Genomic DNA, 25367 nt, shown 5'->3' with positions numbered 1-25367 from the left:
TATAGGACGCTAAGAGATGCCAGTGAGGTTGAGGACAAAAGGAAATGGCATATCCCACTGTGCCTGTCTGTTCTCTGACGGAACGGGCAGTGGAAGGCCAGACTGTTACTTGCACAGGTTACAGGAAGCTATTGGTCGCCCCTTGGACAGCCACCCAGACCCTGAAGCAAGTATGGTTTCCCTAAGGATGCTCAAGTAAAGGGTAAGGGATGAATGTGGGTATTCTTCCTAATCTTTTGTGTGCAGGTACTTAAAAAAATCTTCTAAGACTGATACGTTTGTCTAGTAGCTTCTATGTGTCAAAGCATTGTGTCATACATATCATTTTAATCTAATTTAATTCTTTCAGTGGGCCTTTGAGGTAACTACTCTCTCTGTAATCAGAATTGCTCCAGGTCTTAACCTGTTTGAGGGTTACAGGTGTCCTGTTAACATTAATACCCTACTTGCACTGGCGCTGAGCCCTCCCCGTGAGAGGGCCACCCTTGCTGTTTCTCCCTGTGGGTGTCTCATGCAGACTTGAGAACAAGGCTGCTTCCCTTCCTGCACTCTGGTTCCCACACTGATGTGGTCAGTACCACTTCTGCTGGGAAGACTCTCTCCTAGTTTTGCTGCCAAGCAGAGCTCCTCTGGGAGGGCAGCTTCCCTTGGACTCACAGCAGTGAGTCTGACTTGAGGTCAGCGGCAGCATCGGGCACAATAAGGGGGTAAGAGGGACTTGGGTAAAGCATGGCTTTGTCCCCAGCTCCATGCATCATATTTTCACCCAGACTTTAAGTTGCACTCATTGCACTCTCCCCCTCCCCCAATCCTCTGCCTCACTGATTATTGCCTCTTCAACTTCTGTTTATTGTACTTTCCACTGGGGCTCAAAACTAATCCTCATTCCATGTATGGAGGGACAATGGCCCTTCCCTCTCATCTTCCCCATCCCTTCCCTCTTTCCAGTGTCGCAGCACGCTCCTCTCTCCTCCACAGCCCCTTTTCTTTAGATCAAAGACTAGAAGCCCTTAGGCACATCTTCTCATGCAGTGGACTGAAGGGATCATGCCCCCCAGTTCCACACACAGATGGTCAGACTCTGCACCCCATTTTGGAATCAGCTGGGGAGACTCTAAAACCGTCCCTGAGCTGAGACAGGAACACGGGGTACACACGGTACGTGACTCTGGAGGGATCTGTTCTTCAGTAATCACACCACTTGCCAGCCCACAGGTCTAGAACTTTCCTTGCTCCCGACTCAACAGACTCTGGGAGACTTGTCATCAAAAATCATTCTTGATATTGACCATCTAGTGATTTTTGAGGACGAGAGAAGTAAGAATAGTGGAAAACTATTCAGAAATTTAATACCTAAAAACTTTGTGTTATTGAAAGTTAATCAGATGCAGGGACCCTAAAAGGCATCATACCAAGAAAATAGTAGCTAGTGAACAATGGACTTGGTCAGGAGAGGCTTTCCATTTCCTGACATTTTGTAGGAAGCAATGATTTATAATTTTCAGATATATGATTAATCTTTAAAAATTTGCTATCATTAATGTACAATTACATGAGCAACATTATGGTTACTAGACTCCCCCTATTATCAAGTCCCCCCCACAAACCCCATTACAGTCACTGTCCATCAGCATAGTAAGATGCTATAGAGTCACTACTTGTCTTCTCTGTGTTATCCTGCCTTCCCCATGTCGCCTCCACCTACATTATATGTGCTAATACATGATTAATTTTTTAATGTTTTTCATTGTGCCTGAACAACACACATCTACACATTTCTGTTTTCTAGAATGTCTGAGTTTTTGCTTCACCACTCAGCTCTTCCAAGTCCCCCGAAGAACCCCGAGGGCTGCTCTGATTTCTGGTCAGGGCTCTGTGGTCTGGGCTCCACTCTGCATCTCAGGACTGAGTTTCCAAATGTGTTCATAGCACAGAGGCCAAGAGCAGCTGCAACGTCCTTCTCTCCAGTTCTTGGAAAGTGTTTGCATTGCACCTGTCGCTCATCCGCCCACTGCGCTGAACGCCCCTGACAAAATATCCGGGCACCAGAAGCCCCACTGCTCAATGATAACACAGACTGTAGACTGTAATACTCCACTGGTGCTTTTAACTTTCAAAGCACTTCACTCAATCATATTTTATGCTCATCACCATCCTTTCAGGGGTCTGGATCTGATGTTACCTGCTGGCCTTACACGTGACTGAGAGGGAAGGGTTGAGAGGTGTGCCTGGGACCATTCACTTTGCGGGTGTTCTCTTTCACAGGAGTATGCTGACTGCAACACATGATTAGAAGCCTGGACGGAAGGAACCTGGTTATGTTTCATTGTTTTGAAAAGCCATTTAGAAAAAAATGGACAGTGAATATTTTTGCTCATTTGCTTTTGCAATCACTCATTAAAAAATATTTTAAAACACCTAACATTTAGGTCTGGGGACATAGCCGGGGGTAAAAAAGAGTAAAAAAACCCTCTGCTTTCATTGAGCTTATATTCTAGCAAGCAGGTAGTCCAAATAAGTAGGATAACTGGTCAGAAGGGAAATAAAATAGAAAGAGGGCTGGTGGTAGGTTGCATTTAGGCCAAGGATGGCCCTGCTGAGATAATAGCATTTGTGTAAAGACTCAAAAGAGAAGGACACTAAGAAGGTTAGGTTAATATAGTTTATTTTATAGCCTACAGTTTTGAATTGCTTTCATATTTACAGCATCATTTGGACCTCACCAGGGAGAATATTACGGATGAGGAAAATGAGCTTCAAGGATTTGCTCCAAATCACGCAGCCAATTAGAGTCCAAGCTGGACAAAGAACTTGAGAAAAAAAAAATCTCTGGTTACTATTATTTCCACTCTTAAACCCTACCTCCATAAACCAAGATTGAACATCTTTTTAAGGTCCACAGAAAAATAGGTAATAGTTATACAATAAAAATGAAAAACTATTTGAAAATACAGAAATTAAAGTCTTAAGATCTTTGATCACATTTCAATCCTGTTCAGTTACTCATATTTGAGGCAACTAATCGTTTTAACAACTTTTCATTTTGTCTACTTAAATCAGATTAAATAGATTTTGGTAAGTACCAGCCATGCATGCAGAAAACTCTTCTGTTTTGTGAACAGAGGAGGCTCAGAAAGCTGACTAGTCAAATGAGCCATCGTGGACTTCATTCAACTACTCCTTGCGATTGCGACTAACTGGAGCCTTGAGATCTAGTTCTTGGGGTCCTGTTTCTGGTGATGGCCTAGAGGACACACAAATAATTTTTATTCCATATCCTCCAGCAGGTGTAAGCTCTCATGAGGGGGGGCCTCAGGTTTTGTTTACAAAGTCTCAAAAATACCAGTGTGGCTAAGTTTCCAAAGTGCATTTTTCTTAAGATAACTGGAAAACAAAACGCACAGAGATGGCGCTCCAGTCCTGAAGATGCAGAGGACAAATCATGATGCTTTTGGCAAATAAAGTGTCCTTGATTGTTATTCTCATTTTTTTTTTTTTGGGAGAGTAAGTGAGAGGTTTTTATTTAGAGAGAAAGCTAGAGGATAGAGCTCCTGGCTCAGGCCAGGAGGGGACAAGAGAGCCCCCTTTTCCCATTCTTAAGATGAAGAATGAGAAATAGAGCTGCAGTTTTCTTTCTAGGTCACTGGGCAATTAAATGCATATTTTCTTTTTAAAGTAAAGTGAATGACCCCATCCAACTGGACTTGATTTACATTGCTCAGAATTTAAGGGTACCCAGGGCTTAGGAAGTCTGTAAGCTGCAGTGTGGCACCGCATTCACGCTGCCTCATCGCCAGGCCTGTGGGGAAATCACCAGTAAACACAGGAGGTGATATCAGATTCCCATGTTGCAGCCATGGTGTATTAGCTGCAAATTGCATTTTTCCAGGCCCTCTTTGAAAACAGCCACTTCATGAAGCAATGAACATTGCGTCTGCCCTGGAGCGTTCATGTTGAGAGAGAAAGCTCTCCGGGGTCCTGTCTGCTAATTCCATTATGAGGGCCCCAGCCTTATAACTGCACCCAAAGCTAACCACTTCCCGAAGACCCCACCTCTAGATACCATGACCTGAGACTTAGTGTTTCAACGTGTGAATGTGGAGGGAACACAAACATATCTGTCTCCTATAGTCCTTACCACCTGCGGGCTTGCCTGTGTCGCCTTAATAAAATAAGCAATTTTCTCCAGCGATGCTCACTGTTGTCCTTGTTTACTGAATTAGAGTTTCCAGGTTTGGTAACTGGGCTGCTGCAAATGTTGCAGCCACAAGTGGTTCTCATGGCTCAGATGCTGTTGCTCCCATGGCAACAAATGTGTTTACATTCACAATATTATTCACATTGTTTTTTCACCTCTGCAATTCAGTAAGAAGAAAAATTGATGTGTGAAAAGGGAAAACATTGCATGAAAAGGGATGGGAAAGGAGAAGCATTTTTAATGATAGGAATTAATAAAGTATTAAAGCAGAGCTTTATATTTTATATGTTTGTTTTTAGAGTGAAGTTGCGAAGGCAGGGCTGGTGGTTTTGTGAGAAGCACTAAAATATTTTAAAACTGGGAATAAATATGGATCTTCCTGGATCTATACAATCTTGCATTTACCACAAAGTAAACTGTATTTACCATGAAGGTAAGAGTTGCCACAAAGGTTATACATTACTCAACTCCAGGAAAAGCTTATGTGAAGACAGTGGTTTTCACATCCTCCTATAAAGTTTTTCTACCTGATCTTAAGAGCACTGAAGACTGAATGTTTGTGTTCCCCCCAAATTCACACGTTGAAGCACTAAGTCCCGGGTCATGGTATCTAGAGGCGGGGTCTTCGGGAAGTGGTTAGCTTTGGGTGCTGTTATAAGGCTGGGGCCCTCATAATGGGATTAGCAGACAGGACCCCCGAGAGCTTTCTCTCTCAACATGAATGCTCCAGGGAAAGCTTGTGTGAGCGCAGCAGGTGGCTGCCTGCAACCCAGGAAGGTGTTCTCATCAGAATCTGACATTGGACTTTCAGCCTCCAGAATTCTGAGAAGATAAATGTATTGTTTAAGCCACTTAGTATTTTGTAATGGCAGCCCTGGCAGACAGGGCCTTGTCACTGAGCCCATGCAAATGACCTGTTCGGTACTGACATGCTTCCAACATTGTGAAGCTGGATGAATGGCACTCCCCTGCGAGACGTCAGGTCCTGTGGGTACCCTCTGTCTGTGAGGTCCCAAAACTTACACTTCAGGGTGACAGCTTGCAGTCTGAGGAAAGCCCTGGTCAGGCCTTGGGTCAGACTTTTGCTCAGTTTCCCTGGCTGGAAGCTGACACCCGTTTTTAATCCCTGTTGTAAGTGCTGTAGCTGCTGTGTGGACAAGTTGCAGGGGAGGTAGTCTCATAGGAGGATTTTTCTGCATGCAGCTGGTCAGGAGCTTAAACTATTGAAAATATAAACTCTCAACGACTCACTCTCTAAGCAAGTGGGAATTGGAGAGGATTCTTTGGTTTTGTTGAGTCGGGTAGAGAAAGGAAAAAGCAAAGATAAAGGAATAGGTTGCTAGGATATAGACCAACTGAGGAAAACTGGGTCCCAGGGAAGCGACTAGGAGGAAAGCAAGTGGTAGAGGAATGAAGATAAAGTCAGGGAGGCTGACAGCAGTTTCGGGGTTTGTAAAGGGAAAGAGGGGAGAGCTGTGAGCAGCTGCCTTGTGTCGTGGAACTCTGGGGAATTCGGGCCATATCTAAAGGGGGTTTTACAGATTATTGTGTGTGCTGTGTGATGTGATTCCCTCCCTTGCTGACTTACCAAGTGGCCGTACTGCAGGCCTTTTCTGTTTTTTACCTTTGTTTTTTTTTTTTTTAAGTTGAACTTCGGATTTTTAAAGTTATGACATTATGGTGAGACAGGCAATAAGCTACACTTCAAGTTTTACTTATTGGTATTAACTGCCCAGACTTCTTGGCATCCTGCATGCATGGGACTTAAAGGACTCAATTCTCCTCCTGAGATGCAAGGTATCTCAAAATCAATGTCAGGCCTGAATTTTATGCAGTATCTCTGCCATCTTTAATCTTAGTTGACTGCCTCTCTGTCTCCTTAATGCTCAAACTTTGAAATTCAGAACCTCCTGAATCCCTCTGCCTAACCCCAACCTATCTGTGTGTCAGTTGTCTTTATTTTGTTAAAAGGCATTAACATCCACCTAGTAGTTCAGACCCACACCTTTTGCCACAAAGCATCAGTTTTTGGGGTAGATAACAAATGCCCATACATTGTTTGGAGTTCTTTCCATGAAGAGGGGAATCTACTTTCCAACCCCTTGCATCTGGACTGGCTTTGTGATATTTTGCCTAGACGAATGCAGTGAAAACAACACTGTATGATTTCCAAGCCCAGACCTCAAGAGACCTTGCAGCTTCCACTCTATTGCAACGTTTCTAAACTTCAGCATATTGATGTTTTGGACCAGATAATTCTCTGTTGTTGGGGGCTTAGTAGGATCAGCATCCTACGCCTCAACCACTAGATGCCAGTAGCAAGCCTCCCCACATGCCACCTTGTAGCCCCACCCTTAACTGTGACAACCAGAAAGGTCTGCAGACAATGAATGGCAAGCGACCTTCAGTTGAGAACCACCGCTCTATGGGAAAGCTGCTGCCACGTGAATAGGCTGGGCTGGATTACTGGAGGATGAGAGACCACGTGGAGCAGAGACGAGCAATCCCCATTTAGGCCTCCCAGACTGGTCATCCTAGACTGTCCTGGAGTCAGTCTTGGCTGAGACACCATCAGGCCATTCAAATTAGTTGGGCCTTCCGTGTGTGGCCTGGGATTGGATTCAGGTTTCATGTATCTCATATAAGCATCCAATCATTTCAGCACTATTTACTTAAAAGACAATCTTTTCCATTTTTCCTAGGTCAAGTGTACATACATCTATATGTGTGTGGTCTCTCTCTGGGCTATGTTATTCCATTGTTTACTTATATACCTTTGGAAAAAGAACATACTTCCTTCACGGTTGTAGGTTTATTGTAAGACTTGATATGTGAGAGTTAAGTCCTTTCTCTCCCACCCCCCACCCACCTTCTCTCCCTCCTCCTTCAATAGTGCCTGTGTTGCTCTTGAGTCTTTGCACTTCCATATATATTTTAGAGTCAAGTTGTTCCAACCAAAAACTTGTTGGGATTTTGATTGGTATTACATGGAAATTAAATCAATCTACAGTGAATCCATGCTATACAGAATAGTTCCATCTATGAACATGATTTCCTCCTGCTTGTTTTGGTCTATAATTACTCTCCATAATTTATAATATTTTGTGTAGAACTCTTCATGAATTCTATTAGAATTATTCTTTGAGATTGGATATTTTTATGCTATTATGAATGGCATCATGAAAAATTCATATTCTAAGTGTTTTGCAGCTGGTGTGTATAAAGGCAATTGATTTAGCTATTAGCTTAGTATCCAGGAACCCTGATAAAAAAACTTACGAATCTTAATATTTTAATTTGTGCACATATAATGATAACATCTTCAAATAATCTTTATAACATATGTATTTTTTATTACTTTACTTCACTAAGAACTTACTTGTTTTTTTTTAATCTCCAAGGGAAATTTTTCAACATGTTAAACTTGAGTATTATATTTGGTTTTGATTTGTTACAGATACACTTAAACAGATAAAGGAAATTATCTTTGATTCTTAGTTTAGTAATAGGCTTTAAAATGTTTTTTGAATGTATATTGAATTTTTAAGATGATTATGTGATTTTTTCTTACTCCTTTATATCTGGTGACAGGAGAGGTGAATTAACATGGTGAATTACACTGATTTACCTGAAAATATTAACGTAACCTTGCATTCTTGAAACGGGCTCAACTTTTTTGTGTTTTATTATACTTTTTATACATTACTGGATCCAGTTTCCTAATCATTTGTTTAGTGTTTTTATATCTATATTTATAAGTGTGGCTGGCCCGTAATTTTTCTTTACTGAGATGTCCTTGTTTAGTTTTATTATCAAGGTTATGCTGGCCTCACAAAATGAATTTGGGAGCTTTTATGACTTTTTTTTATCCCCCTCAATCCTTTCTCTTTTCTTTTATATGTTCAAGGAGGTAGACCGCCAGGGAAAAATTCTTCCAAACTACCTACGCTGCTCTCTGCCTTCTGTTTGGGTCGGGTGTGGGAGGTATGGGAGGCAGGTCTTGGAGGTCGGATGACAGGAAGATGACAGGTTAGGGTATTTATTCCTTCCCCTCTATCAAGGTTTGATTGGATTTCCAACCTTTATTGAAACTACGCATTCTTGTAGCGTCTCTTCTTGTGCAGCTATGCTTCTCCCACCCTCTGATAACATATGTATTTTTTATTACTTTACTTCACTAAGAACTTAATTGTTTTTTTTTAATCTCCAAGGGAAATTTTTCAACACGTTAAACTTGAGTATTATATTTGGTTTTGATTTGTTACAGATACACTTAAACAGATAACGGAAATTATCTTTGATTCTTAGTTTAGTAATAGGCTTTAAAATGTTTTTTGAATGTATATTGAATTTTTAAGATGATTATGTGATTCCCTCTTCCTCCCTTAGATCTGGTGGAAGTAGAGGCTTCCCGCTGTTGCAAGTCCAGGAGTACCTCGCCATCTTTTGTTTGTGCTCATAACCATGTTCACATCTCTGTGCATAGTTTCCTCCTTAAATTCTCTTCAGTTAAACCTTTTTATGTGTGCCATGTTCCTGCCAGGATGACTGATAGATAAGTTGGTCCTAGAACTGGACCAGTATTTATTAAGTAAAGCTCCAAAATGGGGCTCCGAGTTTCCATTGTTCACATGTTGGAGGAGCAGATGGATACTCTGGGGCCCCAGAATCCCATGGCACACAGCAGCTTCACAATTATTTAAATGATCACTGGGAATGGGGCACTGGAAGAGGGTAAGATATTGGGATAGTGGCTCTGGGATTTAGTTGCTATGGTGACAGTGCTGACTGTAAAGATCTTGAGGTAGGCTGGTCATTTATGACTTGCACTAGAGAGCTTATGAAAATAAAAGCACAAAATTAAATTAAAAAAATTAAGGCTTTGGATTCCCAAATGAATGAGGTATCAGAAAACTTCTGTGATAGCCTTAAAGATCTTCCTTTAGGGAAGACATTGCTGAGTATCAAATCACACGCTGATTGTTAAGGTTTGCAGAGCTGCAAACTGTGGTAACTTGCTAAGTCCCTAATGCTTAAAAAACTGATTGGGAAAGAGTGGTACCCTTCTTAGAGGGGGAAATTTGGGTAGATAAAAACAAAGTGAGAATTTTGGATCTCATATTATCTGGAAACATTTTTGCTAGAGGAAGGGCGCCTCCATCTCCGTTTGTGCAAGTAATTACTTCCCTGCATGAATGATCTTCAATGACTTCATTGGGGGCAGTTACTTTGTCCACAGGAAACTCTCCCGCCATCTGTCATCGCCTTGAACCCAGTAATGAGAGTCAGTGTCTAGCCTAGCCCAGATGGAGAAGTGTAAGGTCTACTAGGAAGAGATGACATACATACCAAAGGGGCTCCGAGATCCTGCCAGCTGGTGATGTTAGGAGCTTGGAGGATGGGCATGGGGAGGGACTCCGGGGTTCTTCTGCCCTTTCTTGTCTACTCTCAACCCTACAAGTAGTTCTGCTTCCTGTGTTTGCTTGTCCCTTATTCTTTAGAGTGTTCTTTTTGTAATAACTCTTCTAATTAAATTTTGTCTGTTGAAGTCAGAGTGGTTTCTGTCTCCTGACTGGCCCCTAACAGACAGGGTTCCATAGGCCTCTACAGTAATACTTGAGTCTCGTGTTTATTTATAGAAGATTTGGACCTACTGCTTCAATTTATTTCACAATTATGGGTCAATTTGTCTTTCTCATTTTTCCCACATTTTCTTGCATTATTGTATTTGGCAATGAGAATAATCATACTGACTTGGTGGGTGACTATTACTTTCCTTTTACTTGAAATACGTATTTTAGAAATCCCTTCATACCAGATCTCTAGTTACTGTTTAGTCCAAACATCAGCACCCGTCACCCTGCAACTACTCATCATTGGGCCACTGCGTTAACCTCCTAACTAGATGTCTTGCCTTCCCAAAACTCATTCTTTAAATAACTACCAGAGTTACTTTTTACAAATATTTGTATGAGGTCAGGTCACATTTGTTAAAAACCTGAAAGATATCAAAATTTATTGCCTAGCATGGGTTCTTCACTTGGTTCCCTGGATGAGTTCCTGGAGTTTAAAATTTTACTTGAAATTCTCTAAAATTTTGTGTGCATAAAAATCTATAGTGAGAGTATCTTTAAGTCACAAGATTCTTGAAAGGGTCATGATCCCCCAAATTAAGAATCACTTACTTATTTACAGCATTAGTAATATTTACATAAACTATTGTACGAGTATATAGTTCTCATTCCAGGATATGTCTTTAAGCATTCTCAATAAGCATGCTTGGAGGCTGAATGGATTCTCCCTGAATTTTATGGTAAAGATTTTTGTATCCAGAGTAGGAAAATCCATGTAAGAAGCATGCTAATAAAACACTGACTTAATATGACTTACCTCTGTTCGGATGTGCAACAAATTACCAAAATACTTTGTAATTATATATGTATTATTAAAGCTCAAACTATTATTACAATAAGGTACCATTCCTCATTCTAAGGAAAGTATTATATGTGGCAACATTGTGTTGAGCATTGTCTCTTGTCACTGGGGATTATGAGACTGGTTAAAGCTGAGGTTCTATCTTCGGGTCCCTGGGGATTGGATGATTGATGTGAGGTATTTTCTAGGCTTCATTCATTTGCAATTTGCTTTTTAGCACCATTTTTCCAACAACATTTGCTCACTTTGTGTCTCTGTGTCATATTCTGGTAATTTTTGAAATATTTCAAACATTTTCATTATTATTATATTTGTTCTAGTGACCTATGATCAGTGATCTTTGATGTTACTGTTGTAATTGTTTTCGGATGCCATGAACCGTCCCCATATAAGACAGTTCTACTGTGGGCAATATTGCTACTTACACTTAAAATTGATAAAGCCTGTGCATATTCTGACTATTCTACTGCCTGGCTGTAGCCCATCTCTCTTCCTCTCCTTGGGCTTCCCTCCTCCCTGAGACACGGCACTATTGAAATTAGGCCAATTAATAACCCTACAATGGCCACTCAGTGTTCGAGTGAAAGGAATCGTCACGTCTCTTACTCCGAATCAAAAGCTAGACATGATTAAGCTAGTAAGGCACATTGAAAGACATGATAGGCCAAAAGTTGGCCTCTTCCACCAAACAGTTAGCCAAGTCGTGAATGCAAAGGAAAAGTTCTTGAAGGAAATTTCAAGGGCTGCTCCTGTGAGCACATGAAGGACAAGAAGGTGAAAAAGCATTATTGTTGATATGGAGAAGGTTTTAGTGAACTAGACAGAAGATCAAAACAGCCACAGCATTCCTTTCAGTCCAAACCTAATCCAGGGCAAGGCGCTCACTCCCTCAAATTCTAGGAAGATTGAGAGAGGGGAGGAATCTGCAGAACAAAAGTTGGAGGTTGCCCGAGGTTGGTGCATGAGGTTTACGGAAAGAAGCAGGGGAAGCAGCAGGTGCTGATGGAGAAGCTGCAGCGAGTTACCCAGCAGATCAGCGGAGCGAATAACTGAAGGTGGCTGCACCAAACAATTGGTTTTCAGTGTAGACACAGCAGCCTTCTACTGGAAAATGATGGCCTTCATAGCTAGAGAGGAGACGTCAGTGCCTGGCTTCAAAGCTTCAAAGGACAGGCGGACTCTCTTGTTAGGGGCTGATGCAGCTGGTGCCTTCAGGTTGAAGCCACCGCTCACTGACCATTCTGAAAATCCTGGGGCCCTTAAGAATTATGTTAAATCTACTCTGCCTGTGCTCTAGAAATGAAACAACAAAGCGTGGAGTGAGTGTATGGCCGTGGAGAATGCCATGATAACAGTGACTTGTTTCATGCTGGGACACCTAGAATTTTTCCCACCATTTTTTTGCACCAGCAGTACAAATTTTAACTCTTTGAAAGGGGCAATTTAGTATTATAAAAATAAGTGTTGACCTCATCTACCCCCTGAAAGTAGAGATTCCTCCCCCCCAGAGGTGTCCTGGGGCCACACTTTAAAAAAGGCTGTTCTAGTCTGTGGTTACTGTGGGCCAGAGAAGATAAGATTTAGGATAGTTAGCATACACCTTCCTAATCCAAACATCAATTGAATATATAAATACTAAGTTCAAAGCAATACATTCTTCCTGCATTCCCTTATCTATAAATATCTACCCAGAAACGGCCCAAAGAAGCAAGATGGCAAGTATGAGGTGCATGGTGCCGCCAGAGGCTCTGACGGAGGCCCACCCCTCCCACCGCTCTGCTATGATCCTAGACATCGCTGATCTTCTGCATAGGAGACAGGTTTTACATTTGTGCAGTATGTCTTAGAAACATTTTATTGTTTTCTACCTGTGAGGGGTAGAGTATGAAGAGAGTGAAAAAGAAATGGCATAGGTGGTAATCTGTAAATTTTAAAATTCTCTCCCTCAAAGTGGTTCTGCAATAATACTGGCCAAGCTTCTCTAAGAAATTAGAATTTGACCAACACTGATAACAAGCCATTTTATACGTAAAAATACTCTTTTATAGTGGTGACTGAGGTACTTTCTCATAGCTTGGCATGAATAACTGGTAAGCTAACAAAACATTCTTTTATATTCACGCAGAGTGCAAAATAGCAATTCCTAATTTTGGAACATCTGGGTGGTTTTATACATAATTCTAGATTATGGTACCAGTAGGACTTATATAGATCATGCTATTAACCCTTTGGAAAGATGTCTGTCACTGGGTGAACCTTCTTTAGTGTTGAGTTGATCTTCTGAATCACAGTCAATATACTGAAATTCATATTAAGTGTCAGTTGTTCATTGTTCATTGATTTTTAAAATTAATTATCCAGATTTTCTTGGTTCGGTGGTTTCCAAACATGGTTGCACATCAAAATTGCTTGGAGAGCTTATATAAGATGATGCCAAGTCCTACCCATGACCACAGAGTCTGGGGATAAGGCCTGGCCATTGGTATTTGTTGTTTTAAAGCACTGCAACCGATTCTAATGTGCAGCCAAGGATGAGCATGGTTTAAGTTCTTGAGCCATTTTCTGGTAGCATCTCATGCATTTGAAGAGCTGCTTTAAACACTACAAGCCTTCACGATCCCATTTAGTGTGTCCAAGAGGGATTGAGAATTGATCAATTAGATTAAAAAAAAAAAAAGGAAATGAATCAACCTGTAAAGAAAGCAGGCTGGAAAGGGTAATGCGTTTCTTTGAGAAGAATACAGTAGCCAAGCTGCATGACGCAACTATCCTAATGATAATAATTATTGTGAAGCATTTGGTTCAAAAGTAATTTTCTTCCTAAAAACATCACCCGTATCATTTTGTCCCCAGATTGTTGTCTGTAATCAGATCAAAAGATTCAGTTTCTTTCCCTAAGTAACAGTAATGATTTATACTTTATTTCCGCTTAGTAACAGGAAAAGAGGAAAGTATGTTTTGTAAATTATCATTTGCTAGATCTAGCTTTCCCAACTGTCACATGGGTTGAGGTATTAAAGCATTCATAAGCGTGAATAACCTCTGTTTGTTATTTCTTCTACTTCAGGGAGATTTTACAGAAAGTAATTAAGCCAAAACTGTCAGAAGCTTCTCACAAGGATTCTTTTCAGCAGGGGCTTTTGATAGAGCAATAGTCTGAAAATTAGACTCACTTTAATCAGGATAATCTAAAATCAATTACACCCAACAGCATTCAACAAACATGTCAAACTTTGTTAATTTGTGAACTGAGCCTCTTTGCAAACGGAGCGCCATTCTAAATAAGTAAACATCAAAGTCCCTCCTTGGTGAGTAATTCCGGTGCTTGTGGGTGGTGGCGGCCCGGGTACTGTGCCACCAGGACACACCTCCAGCCTGAGGGGGGCTGGGAGGGAAGATCTCCACTTGTTCAGAGAGTTTGATTTTCTGCCCCTTATGCTTTCCAAAGTATGTATCTTGACTTCCAGGATGGTCATAGATGGATTGCCGATTTCGTTTTGAAGTCTGCTATTTAAGTAAACGTTAATCCTAGAAAGACCCCCCAAAGGTACCTCAGTTGTAAGTGGGGCTATTTGTCTCTGCCTATTGAAGCATCCTACCTCCCCAAACCCGTTAGGAATTTTACTTTTAGAGAGTTGAAGAACAACAGAGACATTTATGGCTGATCTGTTTGAAATAGCAAGATAAGAATTTTACAGAGCCTCACACTTAAATGTCCCTAAAAACGCCTTCAGATGTTGCTTACTCCGCCTGAAGTTTCCCACTCAGGACAATCGCTAAAGATCTCTCTGTCAGCCTCTCTTTCTGCAGCCTCTTCACCATATTCGGTTGCTTTCCCCTCTCTTCCTTTCCTTATTCTCTGCAGTGCTCAGATTCCACACTCCCGACGATTGTCCTTTTCAGGCCCATGGCTGTCCCGCAATCGTGGTTCACCACTGGTGGTCCTTGTTCAAACCAGGCCCCCTAAGCCCTATGGAATTCTCTTGCATACGATTGTCTACCTCATCACGTTTTATCCCCTTGGCAAAAATCTCTCTGCTGCTCCACAGAGAGGCACATAGTGCACATTTTTGCTTCTTAGGGCCCTTCCCATTCACAGTCCACTACCCCTTTCCTTCACCTCTCTGACGTGGAGGAGATTTTTCTCAGTTTTATCTGCAGGCATCCCCAGGCTCAGTCAGGTTGTGTCGATCAGTTTTTGCTGGCATACCTGGGAACCAACACATTCCTACTGGGGTTTAATTCTTGCCTCCTTTAGGTGCTTGACTCCTATAATTAGGGTTAAAATTCTCAAGATGCAGATCGCCACTGAACGACTTTCTGGCACACCTAGAGCCAGGGAACAGCTATCGTCACCTCTGCTGGAAGCCATGAAATAGCTATGGATGGATATTTGGCTACTAATAGCTGCGGCCAACCAGCCATACTTGAAGCAGGTCAGGGAGTTCTATTTCCAAGCTGAGTCCTACATGGATTTAGGGCATGAGAAAGATGCCAGTCATCTCCGTGGGAGTAGACGGACCGGCTCATCCCTGTGCAGGGGTAACTTTGGGTCCAGCGACATGAGGGCGGGGCACACCTGTGGCATTCTTTTACTCAGCATCACTGCCATGTTCAGTCTCCACCAGCCTAACCCACAGGGAGCAATCGGGGCGCCCTCCGAGGCTCAGTAAGCCTCAGTCTCCTAAGTCACTCGTCCACCAATCTGGCCCAGGGGTGCTGGGTTTTCCATGCTGGCCTTCCTAACTCCAGGTAGTTGGCTCTCCTCTGAACATCCTGTGGGAGAATATTTCTCTCCCTCTTGCTAATTCTTGATTATTAAACATCCAACCTACAAGGCGACACTCCTCGTCCCCCTCTGATTGAATTTCCCAAAGAAGTACGACCATCTACCACCCACATGGGGGTTCTCATGACCTTGAATCCGTTCATAACCGCTAGGACCGACCCCATAAACCAGAAGGCTCTTACTGCTAACAAAGGGCTTTGTTTGGAGGGCGCATTATTTTAAATAGTGAACTTTCCACTCATTATCCAGAGCTTTAGCTTCTGTTGACAGAGCAGAAGGACTTGCTGCTCCGGGGCCTGTGCCCCCTTCCTGAGAGCAGCGGGGGCTCCGTGCAGGGAGCGGCGCCCCCTCCACACGGGGGCGCTGTCCAGCTGGCAGCGGTTCTCGCCACACCCGGGTCTTTGGCACCTGGCCTCCCTCGGTCATTGGTTTATGGAGACATTTGCGTTCCCCGTGGTATCGACTCTTACCTGCTCTACAGTATTTTCATCTTTAACCATTTTTCCACCCCTGATTTAGAACTTGTCTGGACATTTCTGCATTTTCTTATAGAAAAGAATTTGTACTATAGCTACCTAGTAACAAGTTCTACTTCAGAAACAACTCCCTAGAACATGTGGTGCATCAGGATACAGATTTAAAACAAGCCTCAGGATGCCTGCCACCACCACGTGCTTCCCTCCCTCCCTGCAGTGTCGGTTTGGTAAACTGCACGTTAATCTGGGTGAATTGGGTCTCTGCAAGAGAATATTTTTAGGGGACTAGGAACTGGTATCTCAGGCAATGGTTGCATTTTATTTCTGATGCATTCTATCTCTGTATGTTCGTACATATCCCCAGAGCTAAACCCATTCCCCATACTGTCTACCCTCAGGCCTGTGGCCTTCTGATTCATTTATTTCTCTCAGTATGTGTCCGGGAAGTGAATACTTTCTAGACTGTTTTTCTCTTACTTTTGGTTTCGGCTCAACGAGATCCCATCCCTATTGACAGGATACGTGGACAGAGAGAGTGTAAGGACCACGTCAAAAACCGTCACATACATTGCTTGGGACAACACTGTGTGTGCTCAGGACGCACCAGGACTCAGCGGGTGGAGCGCTGCCCGGCCTCCGGGGACTTCATGTGAGTCGGAAAGAAATCTGTGTCGTGAGCCACCTGAGATTTGGGGGCAGTTTATTGCAGTGACTAGAATTAACCTCCCTGACCACATCAGACACCTTTTTTGGATAAAGATGCCCACTACTTTTTCTATACTCAGTCACTTTGAAGATAATGGCCCTGAAGCTATCAAGTCTTCACATTTCCCAAAGATTTTGACTTGTTATTTTGTGGTTTCAAAGGGAGGGAGATGACAAACACCACTGATTTGAGATACTTTTTCTTTCGAAAACATAAAAGACTAGAAAGTTATGTTTAAGTTGGAAAGCAGACCATGGTTAAGTCAAAGAAGAATTATTTATGACTGAGGCATGTAGTTTCTTAATCAGATTTCTAAACAAGGATCAAATAACTGAAGGTAATAGTAAATATCATTTAAAAACACAGATGTAAAGTCCAATTCAATATCTAACCATTAGGTCTGTTACCTAACCACCTTCTACCCTGTAAAATTGTGATAATAGTTTGTACCTCAAGAAGTTACTATGAGAATTAAATGAGTTAATGTTGTATAAAAAGAACTTTGCTGGCCTTTGATCCTGGTTACTTGGGATTTTCTGAGTGACAGGGAGTGTCTTTGTCATTCATGGTGGGCCTCTGGGACCACACCTGAGTTTATACTAAAAAGGTAATGCATGGCAGGCCTGTGTATGATTCCAGGATGGTGGGCTGGTCATGCCAAAGAGCAACCATTGGAATTACTGTATTTTAATGCTGGAAGGAACTTTGCAAATTACATAGTCTAACCTAATTTGGCTTAGCTTAAAAATCTTGTTAGTGACAGAATTAAGAAGAAAACTCCAGTCTTTTAAGACAAGACCATTATATAAAGCATGCTTTCATTTTCACAAACTTAAAATGGGGTTAATATGAGAGAACTGGCATCTTAGTAGTATAAACACTTTGGGGAGGGTCTTTCCAGCACATATCCCTTTTCTCTGACGGCTATTTCCCACGGCCTCCAAGGTGGAAGCCTTCTAGAGCATGTTGAACCCACTTGAACCACGTGACTGGATCCTTGGATTTGTGTTTGGTAAGTACTGGCTGTTTTGTGAACAGGATACAAGGCAGCTGAGGACCACATGCGGCTGACACTGAAGTCAGGGCTAAAGAGAGGAAGAGACAAAAGGAGTGAATGCACAGAAGGACGAAAATAGAGCGGAGACCGGGGCTACTGCTTTCTTTGCCTGGTCTTGCCTTTTACCAGGCCAGGCTTCATCTACTGCCCTTTGAGTCTGGAGATACCCTGGTACCTTTCCAATAAATTCCTCTAGTTTGTTTATACTTGTTAGAAGTGGATTTTTTGTTACTTGCAAAAAACTGATAGTTTTGATTTGGTATCGCCTTGAGAAGACTCTTAAGAGGATGAACTGAAATAAAAGGGGTAAATTCCTGCTACTACAGTTTTTACTGTGAATATGGAGAACAAGGGAGTGGTGGGGAGGGTGTGCAGGGAGATTGGATGGTGAAGAGTAAAGTGGGCCAAGGCTTAGATTTAATAGAAACACTGCAACATGGGCTTTCTAAAGAGAATGCTTCAGGATCTTCAACTGAAATGCAGTTACATTAGACTCTTTTGAATGTGGGCGGAAGAATGGAAGAGTGAGGTTAAGCAAGCAATTCACAATTCTGCTCTCTGTTCAAGGCAGAACTGGGTTAAGCAATCACAATGGTGTGCCAATTCCATTATAAAATATAATGCAACTGCTGGTGACAAACAGAAAACACAACAGGACTGTATCTTGGGAGGACGTACTGAATCACAAATAGCAGTTTTAGAAACAATTTTGTTATTTTGGAGGAGAAAATAGCCATCACAAAGCTTATGTTCTGCTTGACGTCTGAAAGGAAAGGAGGTTTATCTCCTCAGTGGTGGGCCCCATCAAACAGCCACTGCAAACAGTGGATTCGAGAGTCAAATTCGTAAATATTTGCCTCTCTTCACTGCCAAAAATGGGTCAGATCTAATTTTTGTTTGGTGAAAAAGAAGTTCTAACAAAACACACGATCAAAGCATTCAAGACCAAAGGAACTTCTTGTCTAGGTACGTGGTCTACTGAAAGAGGGCGAGAGAGGCATGGGCGCTAGTTGTATCGTAAAGGGATGGGAGGATCACTTTGGATAAGGGCAGCCAAACAAGGGAAGTGTGCAACCGGAGCCTGCTTCCCATCCTGTTCCCTTCCATCCATGCTTTATTCTTTTTCTCTCCTTCTTAGCTTTCTTCTACAATGGAAGTGAAAAATACGAGCTACCATCAACGTGAAGATAGTTCATTTACAGAGTGGTCAATTGTAAGAAGCATATTTCTTTCTTATATGGAGATCAAATTAGGGACTAGACATTTTGGGCATTGTAAGCTCTGTAAATCACATAACTAGACAGATCTTTTAAAGAATATTTTGTCAGCCCTGTCTCACACTATCACATTCTTAGAATGAAATAAATAGGAAATGTTGCTCCTGTTTTATTACAGAATTTCCTTAAAGAATTCTAGAGAAATTTCTTGAAGAATTTAAACATTCTCTTTTCTTAACGAATTCTAGGGAAAAATTAAGAAGTATTTAATCACTTCATTTTCTTAAAGGAAATTATTTTCTTATTTATTTTTATTGAAGTATAGTTGATACCCAATATTTTGTGAGTTTCAAGTATACAACATAGCGATACAACAGTTATCTACATTATTAAATGCTCTCAATAGTGTAGTTACTATCTGTCAACATAAAATGATGGTACAGAATCATTGACTGTATTCTCTATGCTGTACTCTTATCCCTGAGACTAATTTATATATGATCGAGATGTTGTGCTTTTTCTAAAAGAATAATAGGAAGAAATAAAAAAATCTGTTTGGAAGGGCATTCTAGTCAGAAATATGTCCTTTATAACTAGTTCCCAAATTTCTTGCTATCATCAGAGCACATGTATTTAATACTGAGTCTATATCTTCAGGTAGTCATGCAAGTCAGCCTTCAGGTGTCCACGCGTTGGAGGGAATCATTACCTTAGAGGATCCAAAATAATGGCCTCCCCCCTGTACCCCCTCCAAAAAAACCCCTCTTGCTTTTGCAGTAGGATTTTGTATCTTACTTGCATAAAGTTGATTTTCATAACCTGAAAATCTAGAATAAGTTAAATGAAATATGAAGTCCCATGGTGAAGTTTCATCTTAGTCCTAGCTTGCAAATTATCGCACTACAAATATTTTATCTAATAAATATTCTAATAACTATTATGATATTTCTATTGAATATTATTATAGTAAATATTATATTTCCTAATAAATATTTGTTCTTTCACAGTCAAAGAGAAAGAGACCATAGAGGAGAGGAGCTTGCTTATGTTTATGTAACTTATAAGGACTGGGATTAGGGTTCAAATCTAGGCTGTTTATTCTGAAGTCAATATTCTTAATGCTCTGCTTCATGACTTTATGGCTTAATTTGCTCTATTCTTTTTCAATGCTTTGGGTTGGTTTCCACGTCAGGGAAAATCGCTGATGCTGTGGTAAACCGAACTGATTTCCAGAGACAGGTTCGAATCATCAGCAACATGACTGAAGGGATCTTAAGGTCTGTGTCAGGAAATTAGATTGTCGATAGTTATGTGGCTTGTACTCTCTCTCTCTCTCTCTCTCTTGCTATATGCATGAAGTGATAGCTCCTGCCCAAGTTTTTTAGCTAGGTTCTTCTTTGAAAAGGAATTGTGATTATTGTTTCACTTTTCTCCTTTATTATTATCTATTCAGAGAATTGGAGAGGAAAACAGTCAGTAGTGAAGGGGTTAGCTTGACTCTTAGAAATTAGTAGAAGCTAACAGAATTTGTTTTTTAACTTTTTTATCTAGGGTTTTCTTTCCTGTTCTTTTTTTTTAAGGGCTGCCAATCTTATTTCTCAAAATCTTTTATTTCATCATCTCTGATAGGCATCTACTGTTCCATGTCTCTTTCTCAGTCTAGATTTGGTAAAGAATGACAAAGGTAACAAATGACAGAGCCATTGTTTTGCAGAAAGAAACACGGCATTAAAACCCTGAATAACAAATGACTTCAGAGGTTTAATCTTTCAAAGAATTTTATTCAAATTGAAAAGAAAAAAGTCCTTTCTTATAATTATTGTCTGTAAAACTCCTTAATAAATATCCACTTAAATTTTCCCTTACTTCAAAATATAACATGTTATCTAACCTGTCATGTATGCAAAAATATCATATGTATATTTGAATTTAAAAAATGGTTTACCTCAAGTATTGAATGTTGCTTTTTATAGAGATAAGATGGGATTTTGCGGTGGAGAACCCATGGAAAAATAACACCCTACTACCTTAAATATTCTGGTAAGCTCAGAAATTGGTTCTAAACATCTTGTAATCGCACATATGAAGGCAGAAGTCTCATGTTGGCTTTGAAGTAGTAATGTCGATAACTGATGAAAATGTTTTACAGTTGTTTTTTATTTTCAGAATTCTTAAGGGAAATTTCCAATAATCAGATATCCTTTGAAACATCAACATTTATTGACTTTGGCAGTTTGAATGAAAATCTCTTAAAATGTATTTCTCAAGTTTCTGAATCTTTACTACTTTACTACATGTGAAAGCTTTAGCTTAATTTTTTGGGCAAATAACATTTGTCATTATAAAAGTCAGCTACTGTATCACATAGACATACAGTAATATAATATGGTGCTTCAAAAGTCTATTGGTAGATTTCTATGCTTTCAGCATATTTATTATTGTTTTGAGCATATTAAGATTTTTCCGCATCCTTTCCTACCTATCCTTGGGTCTTCAACATTCTTGCTACTGTCAGTGTAGCCGTTTCTGGTAATTCAATGGAAGCCCTTTTGTTCAATATGATTGGGAGAGACAGTTGATCTTTAATTGAAAAGGTGGTAAAAGTAGGATCTATGAAAATGTTAGATACATACAGTAAATATTTTATTTAACTAAAACACATAAGCATATTTTTTCTGTTGACTAATATTTACATATAGGGCCAAGGCTTATTCCTTGTGTATGGGTTTTCTGACTGGAATTCCTTATTGCTTTCTTACACTATCCAGACACAAAAAGTACCTTCTGGCAATTCCATTTTGATGATGCAAAATCTCCAATGGCCAGGTATGGGACTAAGTAAACTTCTTATAATTGTGTTTAAAAGAAAGAGTGATAGGTCATAGATAAAGCAGTATATCATTAGGCATTATTGGTTAATATTGGAGTTCCAAGATATATAGTAGTCATTTTCATTGCTATTGTAATGATTTGCTGCAAACCTTATGATTAAAACAATATAAATTTATTGTCTTATAGTTGTGTACTTTAGAAGTTTGACATGCATCTCACTAGATCCAAGTAAAGGTGTCAGCAGGGGGTTGGTCCTTTCTGGAGACTCTAGAGGAGAATGTTTTCTTGGTTTTTTTTCCATATTCTAGAGGCTGCCCATTTTCCTTGACTCAAGCCTTCCTACCCCACCTTCCCATTGTTAAAGCCAGCAACATTGCATTTCTCTGACCGTTTATCTGTAAATCTCTTTAGCCACGTGAGGTAACATGTTCACAGGTTCAAAGCATTAGGACATGGGCATTTTTGGGGGACCATTATTCTGCCTGCCACATTCTGCCCTACAGACCCCACCCCCAAGTTCACATCCGTCTTACCTGCAAAATATATTCACCTTCTATATGAAGGTCAAGACGGTAGTATAAGAAGACCCTGACTTCACTTTCTCCTACTGATACACTGAATCTATACCTACACATAGACCAGTTCTTCTTCAGGGGAACTGAAAGCTGATTGAACATCTTCACGAACCACAGAGGGACCACATAGGAAAGAGCCGGAGAAATGGAGACGTGGAAACGATGGGAACCCCATCAATGCACGATCGACAGCAGGGAGGGATACCATGGAGGGGCGCACACACAGACTTGCCTGCCCTCGGCCAGAGAGAAAAACACCTGTATCCAGGGCAACTAAACCGTAAGGATATCCATTTACTAACCCTAGAACATCTGCTGGGTGGGCAAGGAACTGCTGGAATCTCTTCAGGATCTGAAGCTCCGGTGAGTCCTGTGTTTTATGATTCACCTCCACCTTGACAACACAGATGGGAACAGGGGCCACGTACTTAGCCAGAATTAGCAACTTGTGTCCATTAATAGATGAATATAGAAGATATGGCATGAATAAACAATGGAATTCTGCTCAGCCATAAAAAAGAATGAAATCTTGCCATTTGTGACAACGTGGATGGACCTAGAGGGTATACGCTATGTGAAATAAGTTACACCAAGGAAGACAAATACCATGTGATTTCACTGATATTGGGAAACTAAAACACAGAATGAACAAAACAAAAATGGACTCATAGATAAAGGGAACAAACTATTTGTTACTGGAGTGGGGACTAGTTTGGGGGGTGGATGAAAAAGGTGAAGTTTTAAAATAAATAAATCATGGGGCTATTATATCCAGCTTAGGGAATATGGCCAAGAATATGGTAGTAACTTTGCATGGTGACAGATGGTAACAAGACTTACTGTGCAGATCATTTCTTAATGTATAAAAATATCAAAATACCTGAAACTAATAGGATATTGTATATCAATTATACCTTTAATAAACAAAAATAAGTACTAGTGTACAAAATAATAACAAAAAAATGCAATCAAAATACATTCATCCCATTACAAGGTCCTCAAAAGTCTTATATCCAATAATCAGATATCTTTTCTCCTCAAAAGACCAAATCATCAACTCAAAAGACCAAATCTTGTTATCTAAATTTTCTAAATTGAGGCTATTGGTTTAATCCATCCTGAGACATAATTCCTCTCTATCTGAGTACTTAATGAAACTCAAGAAACAAGTTTTCTGTTCCCCAAATAGTAGACTAGGCACAGGAAAATATCTATAAACATTTCACTTGTTGTTCATGTAATTGTATATTAATGATACAAAAAAAAAAAAAGGTAACAGCAACAGAACTTTTTCCAAACTCTTCCTCATTGCCTACTTTCAAGGCATTTCCACATTTTTAAGTATTTGTTAGAGCAACACCCCACCACCTCTCAACCAATCCTTCCCTTCCCGACTCAACCCTAGAAACCCATACTTGTTACTATGTATCAGTTTTACCTATTCTAGAATGCCATGTGATGAAGTCACACAGCACTGACTCTTGTCATATTCATGCATATCACTATTGCATGAATATGTCACAATATGTTTATCAGTTCTGTTGATGGACATTTCATTGGAATAAGTCACTATGAATGTTCTTTTAATAAGTTAATCTATGGACATGAATTTTTAGTTCTTTTTGGTAAATACACAAAGATAAAATTGCTGTGTCATAGTGTTGGTGTATGTTTACCTTTTAATAAATTATCATTTTACACGTGTGAAATAGTATGGTGAAAGAAGTCTGGTTGCTCCGTACGTTCACTGATACTTGAGACGGTCGGTCTATTTGGTTTTAGATCTTCTCAAAGGTGTATAATGATACCTCATTGTGGTTTAAATTCCTTCTACACTGACGACTAATGATGCCGAGCATCTTTTTCTTTCCCTTCTCCTCAACTACTTTTAAGACTTCCTCATTATCATTGGTTTTTATGAGTTTGATGATTTTATGCCTTATTGTAACTTTTTTTGTGCTCACCTTGTTTGGTATATATTGTTTCTGGGTTCTGTGAATTAATAAGTTTTCAAAAAGTCTGGGAAAATTTCATCCTTTATTATGTTATTTGCCATTTTTCCTTTTGGGATTTTACTTACATAGATGTTAGACCATTTGATATTGTCCCACAAATCTTGAGCGTATTCTTCTTTTTTTTCCCCCCTTTTCTCTTCAGTTTGTTTTTTTTCCCTGCTCTTTTGTCTACAAGTTCTTGGATATTTTCTTCTGCAGTACCTAATATACTGCTAATTCCAACCAGTGAACATTTTTGGCATCAGACTTATTGAAACACAATTTCCACACAATAAAATTCATTCCTTTCAGTGTATTTTAATTTCAGATATTGCATTTTTGGTCTCAAAAAGTTCTAATTGATCTTGTTTTTTCATTTTTTTCATTGGGTTGTTTTCCTTTACATTTTTAACATATTTAATAACTTTTAAAAATCCTTGCCTCTTTGTCTATCATCTTTGTTATTTCTGCGTCTCGACTGATTTTCCACCTGGATTTGACTCACCTTCTTCTGTTTCATTGTCTGGTTGTTGAGTGTTTAGCTTTCCATCCTTTAAAAGCTGTTGAGTAGGGCGGTAGTTATTTTCTTGAACACCACCTTGATTCTTCTGAGCCTTTTTTTCCTTCTGAGATTTGTTAGGGTGCTTTTATGCCAGGGCCAGATTATTAGCCTTACTCCTGAGGTGGGCCTTTCTAGAATCTCTCTGGAATGCCCCAGGTTGTCAGTGAAGTTTCTCCCCATGGCTGAATGAAATTTGGATACCTCTCGGCCTTGCATAAGCTTGGATATTTGTTTTTTCCCTAGGAGTTATTCTTTACTTTGCATCATATATCTCACTCCCAATTTATGTGCAGTTTAGTAATCCAGCAAAAACTGAAGAGGATCTTAGATTTCCGGAGTTCTCTTTTTCTTCTCAGGTACTCTGTTTTTCTAATTCTAGGTACATCAGTCTTTGCTTCTCAGAAATCTGCTCTGTCTCCTTAACCCAGTGTTATTTCCATAGCCTTTCTGTCCAGCCATCAGAATGTGCCTTTGGGCAGAGTCTGGGTGACTGTCTGGTTTACCTCCGTTGTTTCCTTCCTCTCAG

This window comes from Manis javanica, chromosome 15 (assembly GCF_040802235.1).
Source record: "Manis javanica isolate MJ-LG chromosome 15, MJ_LKY, whole genome shotgun sequence".
NCBI classification, from domain to species: domain Eukaryota; kingdom Metazoa; phylum Chordata; class Mammalia; order Pholidota; family Manidae; genus Manis; species Manis javanica.
This window is presented reverse-complemented; position numbering follows the sequence as displayed.